The following is a 13314-nucleotide window of genomic DNA, read 5'->3' as shown; positions in this document are numbered from 1 at the left end:
GTTTGTCTGGCCCGAGCTTTTTCAATGTCCTGGAGTACTCATATACAAAAATGAGAAATGTTTCAATGTCTCTGATCAGTTCGTGTCCCGAGAACATCACAGTTAATGTCCCGTCCCCTTATAGTGGGGGAAGCTGTCTTGACCGTTTCTGCTCAGTCCGACAGTTCACCCTTGCTCATTCACTTCCAATTCCACTTCCCAAAAAGTTTCTGAAGATCCACAAAGCTGGAGACTGGTTTCCAACTTTTGCCTCCTTAACATTATTCCACTCTCAAATGTCAATATTTCCCCAAAATCTCATCACTATCCTCTGTCTTTCACCATGTCCGGGGATGAGAATTCCGTTTATGAGGAGAGAGTCCAGAGGCTGGTAAGTTTCACTTTGGAGAGAAGAAGGTGAATCAGAGATTTCCTGCGGCTGTTTGTGATGATGTGGGAGGGAGCCGGGGAGGGGGTTGGGGGAGTGGGGAATGGGCACTTTGACGAATAGGAAGAAAACTTGCCACCGTCCAGGGTCAGTACATAGAGGTCTGTGATTAACGGAATCGAATGTAAAGTTGCAATTTTGCATAGTACATTCAGAGAACACTGCAGAAACTCGATGCGTCCAGCAGTATCCGTGGAAAGAGAAACGGTCAAGGTTTTGATAGTGGCACAGTTCTGATTAATAACTCGAGGTTATAAAATCAAATCGAACAACTGGCATGGTTTGTTGCGATTGTTCTTTTTTCAAGTTTGAGCGCGAAATCGTCCTTTCGGAATCATTGAAAACGTAGTCGGCAGAATTCGAAACTGTGGGGGAAATCCCAATGGATTTATAACCCAGCACATTTCCCACTCGGCCCCGACTACACATTTATCTCCCGTGCTCAATACATCTTATGAAATGAATGTTTCCAACCTGAAACACCAGTATTTGGCTTGCCCTGTCCGCAGCCTGACCCCAATATTCGCTGCCCCCTTCTCTTGGTTCAGAACGGAGTAGGATGCTGGGAGATCAAGTTGAATTACATGCGTTGATGAGAGATAATTGTGGCATCACCAGGGTCCCAGGTTTGCTTCCAACTTCGGGCCACTGTCTGTGTGCTGTTTGCACATTCACCCTCTGTTTGCGTGGGTTTCCTTCCACAGTCCAAACATGTGTTCGTCAGGTGAATTTGCCGTGGTAAATTGCCCATAATGTTTGGAGCATTACTCACAGGGAAATGAGTCTCGTTGTGTTACACTCCAGAGAGTCGGTTTGGTCTGGTTGGGCCGAAGGGCCACACTGGAGGGAATCTAATCCATTAAAGTGGATGGGAAGGATCCATTTTCATGTGCAGAGAGATTATTAAACATAGCAGTGGATCGAGAAAATAGAAACGTTGTTGTATTGGTCCATTGCTTTCATCGCCAGCTGAATTACAGAGGGTTAACTCAGATTACAACAGGATCTGTACCAGATGGGTCAATGGGCTGAGAAGTGGCAGCAGGAGTTTAGTTTAGATAAATGCGAGGTGCTGCATTTTGGGAAAGCAAATCTTAGCAGGACTTATGCCATTAATGGTAAAATTCTTGGGAGTGTTGCTGAACAAGGAAACCTTCGAATGCAGGTTCGTAGCTCCTTGAAAGTGGAGTCGCAGGTAGGTAGACTCGTGAACAAGGCGTTTGTTATGATTTCCTTTATTGGTCAGAGTACCGAGTACAGGAGTTGGGAGGTCATGTTGCGGCTGTACAGGACATTGCTTAAGCCACTGTAGGAATATTGCGTGCAATTTTGTTCACCTTCCTATCGGAAAGATATTGTGAATCTTGAAAGGATTCAGAAAAGATTTGCAAGGATGTTACCAGGGTTGGAGGATCTGAGCTGCAGGGAGAGGCTGAACAGGCTGGGGCTATTTTCCTTGGTGCGTCAGAGGCTGAGGGGTGACCTTCTCGATGTTTACAAAAGTGTGTGAGGCATGGATAGGATTAATAGACAAAGTCTTGTTCCTGGTGTCGGGGAGTCCAGAACTAGAGGGCATAGATTTAGGGTGAGAGAGGAAAGATATAAAAGAGACCTATTAAGAAATGTTTTCACACAGAGGGTGGAACTTGTATGGAATGAGCTGCCAGAGGATGTGGTGGCGGCTGGTATAATTGCAACATTTAAGAGGCAATTGGATTGGCAAATGAATGGAAAGGGTTTGGAGTGATATGGGGCGGGTGCTGGCAGGCATGACTAGATTGGGTTGGGATATCTGGTCGGCATGGACAGGTTGGACCGAAATGTCCGTTTCCATGCTGTACATCTCTCTGACTCTATGATTCTAAGTGATTTTGAAGTAGATTCGCTTTTGGCAAATCTAATGTGCAATTCATGTCTGTTTGTGTAATCTGAGTTCAAGATAAGAAAATGTTTCAAATACTGGCTCTGCATATTGAAGACCAATCTTCAGGTGTTTATACTGCTCTGATTTACACCTGTGAAGATGTGGGACCAGTCCGCATTATCACAGCGGATGGGGTCAAACATGTAAGACTGACGTGAGGAAAATATTCTCTCTTTCGGAGGATAGCAAGTCTGTGGAAATGCATCCAACAGAGGTCTGTCAAGAATGGGTGCATTCAAGACTGAGGTAGACAGTCATTTAGTCAGTCCGCAACCAAGGGCCTCGGAGATAAGGCTGAACCGTAGAGTTGAGGATTATACAAATAAACCGAGGTATCATTGAAAGCTGTCACTGACTTGATGGGCTAAATTGCTCCTATCTGCTCTAATGTCTTTGCTGTCATTTGGAAAATGCTAGACACCATTTACAATGAATAAAAACACAACGTTAGGAAGAGATGTTTGCACTCAAACTGAGTCAACATTATTTATTGAAAGGAAAATAACACTTGCCAATTTGCAAGATTTCTTTGCTAACATGACCAGCGGAGCTGAACAAGGGAGCTGTTCGGTATTGTCCTTTTGAATTTCTATCAAGCACTCATTTCTATCAAGCCATATAAAAGATCATTGCACAAAAAGAGAGTTCACGGTGTTGGGTAATAAATCAGCATTAACTGTCCACTGTTTACTCACAAGAAGTCACCGAATTGGGGTGATTGAACAGTTTTCAAGTTGAAAACATATAATTATTGAAATCCAGAATGGTCAGTCATCGGGTTTCAATTATTTATCTGTCTTAATGACTTGAAGGAAGTGGCAGGGTGAAATGTGTCCAGTTCTGCTGCCGATACGCAAACATTGAGCGGGCGTATTTTGATGATGACGTGCAAATCTGCAAAAAGATATCTCTAGTATGAGTGAATGGAGAAATCTTGCAGTTTCATGTTGTGATTGTGAGGTCATGCACTTTGTTAGGAATAATCAAAAGACAGACTAATATTAATATGGAAACAAAAAACAAATGAAAGTGTGGTTCAGATGGTTTCCAAGAAATTACGGAAACTAAGTCGCCTCTAAAGTAATCGATGACCAAGATATGGCTCGTCTTGTTCTATGGGCCATACATGGTTTATTGATTATTGTTCTCCAAATATTCTTTACAATAGAACCGGGAGTGGGAGAGGGGAAATTGTGATCACCCATGATTTTTGCCATCGTTCAGCATTCAAACACAGTACTTTTTCTTGTATGTCTTATTACTCACTCTGGTTACTGCGAGTGGGCTTGTGAACAACACCTGCTGCTGACTTATTTTCTCACTGTTCCTTATCTCGACAGAAAACGCATTTTACATCCTTATTTCCTATATCAAGGCATACTGTAATCATTGCATAAAAATCACTAAAATCTCGGCATTTCGCATGCCTCTGAATGCCATCTTCCAATAATAATTGATTATTTACTGTGTTGTAATTGCACATGATAAGAGAAAGACAAAAAAGACATTGGTGGACCTGGGCTTCACACTCACGGTATTGAAGTTCAAACGCAGATTACTGCCCATATTACGATCATAGAAGCACTCACTTAATCCTCAGGAAGCACAGAATAAGTACAGTGTTGTAGGGCATGTCAAGAGCAGCACCAGAAACACAACAGAAATACTGTTCTGGGCTACTATTTTGTATGTATTTCTCAATGAGCAATAGAGTTTTACATTTGTTCCATCTGGAGATACTTCACGCAAGGAAGTAACCAGTGCTGCAGACGGTCATATAATCCCAGTTCCAACTCCCGGGATCAGACATACTCAGTGTCCTGCATATTGATTTGAGGAAGAGCTGTCCGTGGTATTTAGGCGGTAGATGAACTTTATGAATGCAGCTCGCACGTTGTCAGCCTCTTTCTCCTATATATAGTTTCTTGCAGTCCGTTGGTGGAATCTCGTCAAATACTTTGTCCTGCACTTGATGGGTTTTTGGTCTTGTGTTCTCAAACCCCAACAATCAGAAGCAGAAACTATTGATTGAAACGAATTCAATTCATAACACTCACAGGACCGCAGCGTTTCACAGGAGCTTCGGCAACGCTGAAAATGTCATCGAGAAAGGGGAGGAAAAGGCTGGAAACCTTCTTCACAGCGCCGCTAAAAATTCCAACAATAACTCCGAGGACCAGAGCTTCACATCTTTCTGCTCCAAAACTCTATGGTTTTCTGCTGCAGAGAATTGCACCCTCAACTCCCTGGTGCAAGGTGAGGATACCAAACCCGACACTATAAAGGATATTAGTTAGAGCGAGGGCAACACCTGTCACTATCATATGGACAGCCAGAAATACACTCTTTCAATTGAAAGTCTCGGCAGCCGCAGTTAACAGGACCCAATCAGCCTGTGCTGAGTGTTCATATTGCAGACTATTTGCGTTGTACACCGTTTACCATAAGAGTGAATGGAGATCGTTCTTTCACCGCTGCTGTGAAGCCAGATCCTGCGGTGAATCTCCTCACTGTGTTTTGTTGCTGTGGCGAAATTGTGGGCCATCGCGTTAGAAAACGTTGTTATACTTCTCTAATTTCCTTCACTAATGTCTTGATGAGGGAGGCTGGTGATTGGCTGCCTCGATCAGATGGAGGCACCATTGTTGACCGAACATAATCAAGAATGGAATTAGAAATCTTCACTTTTCATGGGTCATTGTTGTTTTGTTTCGTTTTCTGTTACTTGAGCAATTTAGATTAGATTACTTACAGTGTGGAAACAGGCCCTTCGGCCCAACAAGTCCACACCGCCCCGCCGAAGCACAACCCAACCATACCCCCTACATTTACCCTTGACCTAACATACGGGCAATATAGCGTGGCCAATTCACCTGACCTGCACATATTTGTGACTGTGGGAGGAAACCGGAGCACCCGGAGGAAACCCACGCAGACAAGGGGAGAACGTGCAAACTCCACACAGTCAGTCGCCTGAGGCGGGAATTGAACCCAGGTCTCTGGAGCTGTAAGGCAGCAGTGCCACCCACTCCGTGCCACCCACCCATGCTAAATGTCTAGCATGTTTCGAAGCACCGTTTGGAATTGTCTCTCTGCCATTTGTGTGAGCGGTTCATGACATACACGTCAGTCATGTTCTCGCTTTTCTCACCGAAATGACCAGAGGCCTTAGGAGCCGCAAAAACAGGCACTCATATTGTTCATTTCAGTGTGCGCGGCACCGAAGGCCTCTGGTGCTTTCAGTGATAAAAGCGAGAAACTTAATGACTGCCTATGAAAACAGTGAGTGCTCCAAAACCTCCTCAAATCCATTAGAACAGCCCGTTTTCGGATACATAGAGGGCCGATTTTGCTGCCACGTTCTGTGTCTGAAATGGTCAGCGCATTTGACTGAAATGTTGATGGCTCGAGCTCAACCAGGCACACAGCTTCAATTACTTCAGATCAATCATTGAGACCGATCACGTACCGACATTGTCATCACCAAACCTTCACCCCGAATTCGCGTAGAGTGAGACAGGAACTCGCAGCCGAATGCGACCACACTATCTAAAAACCTTTGCTGCCACCAGAAAGCAGCCACTACAGCTTCATTCAGCAGCTACCTGCTCAGCCCTGGGACACGGCTCAGAGAAACTCCTTCCTCAGCAACGTGTGACAGGGGCAAAAATTTCAGTCTAGTTTGCAAACAGCTTCAGAAAATTGCAAGATCGCTCCTGTTCATGGAAAGGTTTTTAATCAAAACTTCTGTCTTGAAAATGACAAATGGTAAAAGTTGTAGGCAGTAAAACAAAGAAAGTGTTGATTGTGAGGACTGTGTCTCGTCAGGCAGACTGGGTGTCCGACATTCTCATCAGAAATGATTGCGTGCCCTTAGGTAATATTCTGATTGATTTGCCGTCTTCAAGAGTCATGGAATCACATCGGCGACCTAAACATGAGAGTAAAAAAAAAGTATTAATATTGAATATTAAATCCCACTACAAGTTCTCAATAAATTGCAATTTTCTGAAGGAATAACAGTGAGAAGTGAAAGGTGTGAATGATGTTATTTGTGATTGGGAGGAATGAAGAAATCCTTGCAAATTGCAGTGCCACGTGAACTATGCTCTGTTAGAAATGGCAAACTAAGCCACTGTGCCCCTTGGTTGGCTAGAAGCTCATGGGGTCATGCCCCACGCTGGGCGCTTTTACTCCTTAATACAATCCTTGCTCTCCATTCCACTTGCAGTATGACAACAGAGTGCTTATTATGTTGCCACGTCAGTTCCTCTGTTTTTAATCACACGTCGCTTTCTGAGTGAAATCTATTACCAATTTACTCGAAATGCCGGGATACGTCTATCAGTGACCCTTTCCCAACGTGATGTTCCACTCCAGCCGTACAACACCCAATGTACTCAGAGACACTGAATGGGAATGGCCACTTGTTGGGGGAACTGACAGTGAGGGTTCCATGTCAGATGGTCCTGAACCAAAACTAACTCATTCAGGATGTTCTGATGGAAAGCGAAGGGAGCTCTTCCTAGAGGTTTCCCAATACACAAGGAAAATGATTTTGTTGTGGTGTCAATGTGGGTTTAGATATTGAACAGTTTATTGTCAGTAACGGGAGTTGGGGTGAGGCAGGATTGTGAGGTTTCACTGTGGGACAGAAGTGATCTGGTTGAACAGGTAAGTTAAATATCCACAGAGCAAAGTGAGTGGATCAGTCCAGGGTCACTCTTCCATCTTCTGATAATGTACCAACAAAAGACAATGCTGTAAAATCTCAGCAGGTCTGGGAGTATATTGGAAAGCAAAACAGAGTTAGGACCTCGGGACCAGTGACAATCCTTGTTCGATGTCCATCTCCCTGTGCCTTTCTGCACGCTTCTTTTTATTGAATATTTCCTGAGTTCCAACTTTACACTCAACTTCTCTTTTGTTACTTTCTTTCCAAACATTTTCTATCATGCTAATAACCCCGGACAACATCGATCTACTCGAAAGAGCAAGGTAGTGCATTGAGTGGCTGCCAGTTTCAGAGCTGGCTGAATGTCAGTCGGTATGGGTGCCCGGTTGTGATGTCGCTTTTCCGTTCACGTCACACTCTACACGTCCTCGGTGCAAACCAAGCAGGAGATGATGAAGTGCTCCTGTCAGTAACGCCGTTTCTCCTGATGCTCGGATGTTGACTGAAGTGTTGTGCTTTTCCAGCACCACACTCTCAAGTAAATTCTCTCCTCCCTGGTTGACAATATGCTTTGATTTGCTTTCATCGATGGGCGTCTGGATTAGTGTCAACGAGAACACCCATTTGCTCCTGTCACAGAGAACACTGGAAACCTGATGTACAGTGTCTGTCAAATGCACCCATTGGCTCTGAAACGCCGCATTGGATCTTCTCTGGTGTAACTCCACCTGTGTGAATCAAAAGCAGAAATCCTCAGTCATGTTTTGGAGCAATTCACACATTTGAGTATCGAAACACTGGATATGCTTACACGTCATTCAGTCATGAAGCGGAATAAAAACAATTACAGACTCAGGTGAACTGCTTGACTCACACTCTCATACAGTCACTAAGATTACCGTGTGGTCTGAAATCCATCCACTAAAATTGAGTAAACTCCGGACAGGGTGCCGAATGTCATTGTATCCATTTTGTTTTCTTGATATCACAGAGCTGCAGAAAGGTATGACGAGGGAGAGGGAGGAATGCAAGTCAAATGGTGAAATGCCATCTGTCTGATTCAGTCATGAACAAGAGACATGAATGAGACTAAACAGGGAGACCATTTTGCACATTGAACAAAGAACAATGTCGTACAGTTATCACCGCTTCCATATCTCAGATCGCCTTTGACCTTCCCTCAGTACATGTCGAGATCGAGTTTTCTCCATCACGAAGTAAGAACCGTTTGATTTACGAACAGCAAGTGAGTCCCATCACCTTGATTCCCACACAGGTTTCCAATTCCAATTTTGCTAGAAAATGCACAATTAATGAGAAAGAAAAGGAAAGTTGCAACTCGTTACGGCACCGCGTTTCAAATAACCTCGCTACGTGGACTACCATTTTCGAATTCCAGAGCTAGCGTAGTTTTTCAGGTGGAGGAATACCTTTCTGCTGTTTATTCTGCAGAACAGGCGCACTCGCTGTGAGCATTCCGCAGGGTATCGTCAGTTACATGGTCTTCGCTGTTCGCTTTTAGCCTGTGTGTCAGGGTGACTGAGCAAGCTGAGACGCTGCATTTCAGGTCCCAGTTCTTAAGCGTGCTTAGGTTTGAATCCCAGCGTTGCCACTTGCATTAATGGATTAAGGTGCAAACGTTTGGTAGGGTGGAGCTGTGTTGACGTTGAACAGAATAAAGCGTCATCATTCCTTCTAAAGCACGCTGCGACGTGGCAGAACCCAAAGCTACCAACGTGGCAGTATTCACGCTGTTTCCCCCTGTCGCTGTGTTTATCACATTAGCCTCCACCTGGAAAGGGACCCAGATATCCCCGTCATATTCCAGGTGTTTTCTCTGAAAGTGAATAGGGATCATTATTTCACCGTTGTTGTGAAACCAGATCCTGCACTGAATCCGCTCGCCGATTTTTGTTGTTGTTGAAAGAATGGCAATGTGAAACTCAGTTCCATTCCTTTCATTTCCTGCATTTCTGTCCTCATTAGGGCGGCTGGTGATCGGCCCTCTTGATCCGTTGGAGGCACCCGCGCATTGTGAACCTAATCTAAAAGAGATTGTAATTGGTAATCTTTACTTTTCGTGGTTCACTGTTAGTCTGTTCTGTTTTATGTTACTTTAGCACTTTCCAGGTAATAGTGGTGCACTAAGGCTCCAGTGAGTTTGTGAGCACCGTCTTGAATTGCCTCGCTGCCATTTGTGCGAGCTGTTCGTGATCCAGATGACTCAACTGCCCCACAGAGAGCATTCATGCTCCGGTGTGCCAGGAAATAAGTTATCTTTGTCAGTAGCATTTCTGTTCCACTTTAATGTCGGTCAGTTTTTGGATTCGCTGTAGAGCTGAGGGGGTAACACGAATTGTGACGTCTCTTCTGCAGCCAACATCTTTGACGCAAAACTTGGGAATATGCCAAGAAGAATGTCTTCGGCAGCAAGAGTTGGGAAAACCTTAACCTCCCGTTGGTTTCGAACCAACCAACTTCAAAAGCACGAACAAAGCGTATAGAGTGAGTAAAGTGCGCCGTCTGCTCATGCCAACAAACTAGTCAAGGTGCTGTTTGCCACTGAAGCGTCTCAGTGGCACTGTCGTTGAAATTAAATTGACTCGACCTAAGTGCTAGCAAGATCAAAAAGAAACGTTTATTTGAGACCTTTGCAAAGGGGCACCATACATTGGCAAGACGCCTCATGTAAGGGGCGCCTGAGAGGCTTTCACATATTCCTTTTATTCAATAATGCTATAAAGTGAAGATTACCAATTGCAATCTGGCTTTGATTAGGTTCACAATGCTTCTCCTTGTAAACATCTCAAGGTTGGGAGGCTGGAACTTTCGATTTCCTTTCCAGATAAGTAGTTGTTTTTCTCATTCTTTGAGTTTTGATGTGGTACTTTAACTGGCCTTCTAAGTCTGCTGATAAGTCAGTTTGCCTTTACTGTCTGTCTGCAATACGTGCCTGCAATTTCAGTCAGACCCTTACTTCTTTGTTTTCCCTATGTTTGTATAGATTTCACAATAAATGTGAAATTTCCATTACATTTCCCCCCTTTTTTGTCATTTTATAACAACAAGAAAAAAAGTACAGAGCCTGACAGCTAGACATCAAACTGCTTCGGGAGCACCAGACATTTCCTCGGACACCAGTTACTTGTAACGTAGCTTTCTGGTGGTATCAACACTTGCTCTGTTGTGCCCTGTATATAGCCCAAACTTCACATGTAACACATTTCAACGTTACGGTGTGATGAGATACATATAATCGTATCTCCCTGCTGTAGGGCCTCTGATCATTTTACCATTTGTTATCCTGCTGCACTCATAAGCAAATGCAGGAGGCAGGTACACAAGCAGTGTCCTACGCAATGCACTATGTGTAAGACCAGTCCTATAGCTAGGATTCAATATCCTCATCCGCCCCAAAGGGAGATAAGTTTGTGGATACAGGAGTCATTTGTTGGGGAGGGGGTCTTATCGCCGCCTTCTTATGATTTATTACACTAGTGATATTCTGCAATTTATCAGGAATATTAAAACAGATTCAGGTACCGAACATTTTGCAATCGCCTCGCTCTCGGCCGTCAGTATGTCTAGTATTATTCGATTTAGTATCACTGCTCCCCTTACTGCCGTTAACTCAGAATTAAAGAGTGTCAGACCTTCCTCCGTCTCATTTGCCGACAGTAATACACCAAATGCGAGGTCATTCATCATGTTTATTGCCACCGTTGTCTCTATTCTCTTGTAAGGATGCCTGCATAAATATTTATTGTCAAATTAGCATCCTCGGTAAAGACTACCGTCTGCGGCTGCATCCGAGACGTCCCCCCTTCACGAATCGTGCTGCCAGGACAGCCCCATATTTGTATGAGTCTTCTAATCATTACTTGCACTTATTTGGTTCCGGTGTTGTCCGATGTCTCTTCAAGTCCAGCTACAGGTTTCCAATGGGTAGCGTGTATCAATGTGCTCTTTGGGCGATCTTAGCAGCTGACTGTGTTTTAAGGCGCACTTTAAACTGTCCCACCCATCTCTTCGCCTTCCAGCGTTTCCTCCTGATGTCTTTCACCACTATCCAGTCTCCAGGTTCGGCGTCGTGCATCTTCCCTTCTGCTGATTTTGTAGTGCTCCCTTCACTTGTTCTGTATTTGAGACACAAGTGCAGACAGTTGCATGGTAGCACGGTGGTTAGCATTACTGCCACACAGCACCAAAGACCCGGATTCATTTCCCGCCTCAGGCAACTGTCTGTGTGGAGTTTGCACATTCTCCCCGTGTCTGCATGGGTTTCCTCCGGGTGTTCCCGTTTCCTACCATGTCCAAAAATGTGCAGGTTAGATGAATTGGCCATGCTAAATTGCCCGTAGTGTTAGGGATGTCGGGGTAAACGTAGTGGAGTGGTTCTGGGTGGGTTGCACTTCGGAGGGTCAGGGTGGCCTTTTTGGGCCGAAGGGCCGGTTTCGTCACTGCAAGTAATCTAATCTAATCTCATCCTCACGGTCTTACCTTAGGTCTTGGGCCAGTTCCTGTATTGGGCGGCTTACCAAACAAAGTCTCGAACGGGCTAAGTTTGGCTTTTCCTCTCATTCTAGATCTCATATACATTAGCACAATTGGAAGTGTCTTTGTCCATGTCACCTCGAGTTCCTCACAATGTTTGTCAATTTATTTTTAATGCAGCATTTCTCCTTCCACTGCCACCGCTAGCTGGGTGGTAGGCACAGTGTTGTCTCCCGTTTATTCTCAATTAATCACTGATCTACTCCTGGGCAATATTGACAAATGGTGTCACATTGTCGCTGCTAAGCCATTGAGGAATTCCCCATCTCGGAATTATTTCAGTTAGCAAAGCCTGGATTACTGCAATGGCATTCTGTTTCGACTTGGGGAGCACTTGCACCCATTTGGGAAACATATCAACTATTACCAGACAATGCCTTTTCCCTTCGCTGGCCATTAGTTCAATAAAATACATCTATAAATGTTCAAAGGGTCTTTGGGATTGGTGGCGTTCTGCCTGACTCATCTGTATTCCCTTCCCCACATTATTATTGGCACAGATAACACATCATGCACAATATTTTCAGGAGTAATGAGTTAGTCCCTCAGTGTACCAGTGCGACGAAATGATGTTGCATATCCCCCCATTTGACACATGGTCCTCACCGTGTCCTATTTGGCAAAGAAAGGGAATAATGATCGCGATTGACAGGGTTTAGCAATAGGGACACACCACACACATTCCCTCATTCTGCACCCTGCCCTTGTCCATTAGCTTCTCCTCCGGCGAGGCTTGCGAGTTTAACTCCCATCAGTCTGCATTGGATTACAAATATTTGACATACACATGTCAACTGATCACTTGGCGGCTGCTGGGCTGCCGTCCTTGCTGCCGAGTTTGCATTCGCATTGCCTTGCGAAAGGGAGTCATAATGTTTCGTGTGGGCTTCACATTTACAGACAGCGATTGATTTCGGCGATACGACTGCTTCCAGGACGTCAGAAATCAGGTCACGGCGTATGTTGGGCTTTCCAGTGTAGGCCAGGAAGTCCCTGTGTTTCCACATGGTTCCAAAATTACGTACAATTCCGAATGCATATCTGCTGTTGGTGTAAACATTCACTGTCCTTCCCTCAGCCAATTTACATGCATCAGTCAAGGCAATCAGCTCTGCTGCTTAGGCTGACAGATGAGAATGGAATGATTCCTTTTTGACTACCTCGTGGATAGTTACTACAGCACACCAAACACAATTCTGGCCTCTTCGGTTGCTCCTGACTGCTGACCCATCCTCAAAAACCGCCATATACTGATTCTGAATTTGTGAAACCTGCACGTCTGGTCTTTGGCTGCAAATTCCATTCGTTACAGCGACACAGTCATGTGGGTCACCGTCTCCTTCTGTGGGGAGAAGGCTAACAGCATTAAGGACGTTGCGTCTCTTTATTGTAATGTTAGGCATCTCCAATAGCACAGTATTGTATCTGAGCCAACGTGCTGCCGACATGTGTGCTGTGTTTTGCTCGGAAAACAGTAAGGATGTAGGTGGGACCAGGAGGGTTAATTCACCATAGGCGATTGTGTCCCTGGACGCTACAACAAACTTTTTCAGCTGCAGTCACGGTTCACAGGCATTTTGGCAATCCTGCCGCTACCGAGTCTAAGTTTAGACGAAATGTAAGCGACCTGCCTCAATTTTCCCACATTATCCTGCATCAGTACACATGTCATGCAGCCACGTTTCTCATCTACCGTTTGTACAGGAGTCTTGCTTGGATTCGGATTCCCCAGTG

This window comes from Chiloscyllium plagiosum, unplaced genomic scaffold, assembly GCF_037043375.1.
Source record: "Chiloscyllium plagiosum isolate Xiang-an unplaced genomic scaffold, Cpla_swu_hap1 HiC_scaffold_36, whole genome shotgun sequence".
Lineage (NCBI taxonomy): Eukaryota > Metazoa > Chordata > Chondrichthyes > Orectolobiformes > Hemiscylliidae > Chiloscyllium > Chiloscyllium plagiosum.
This window is presented reverse-complemented; position numbering follows the sequence as displayed.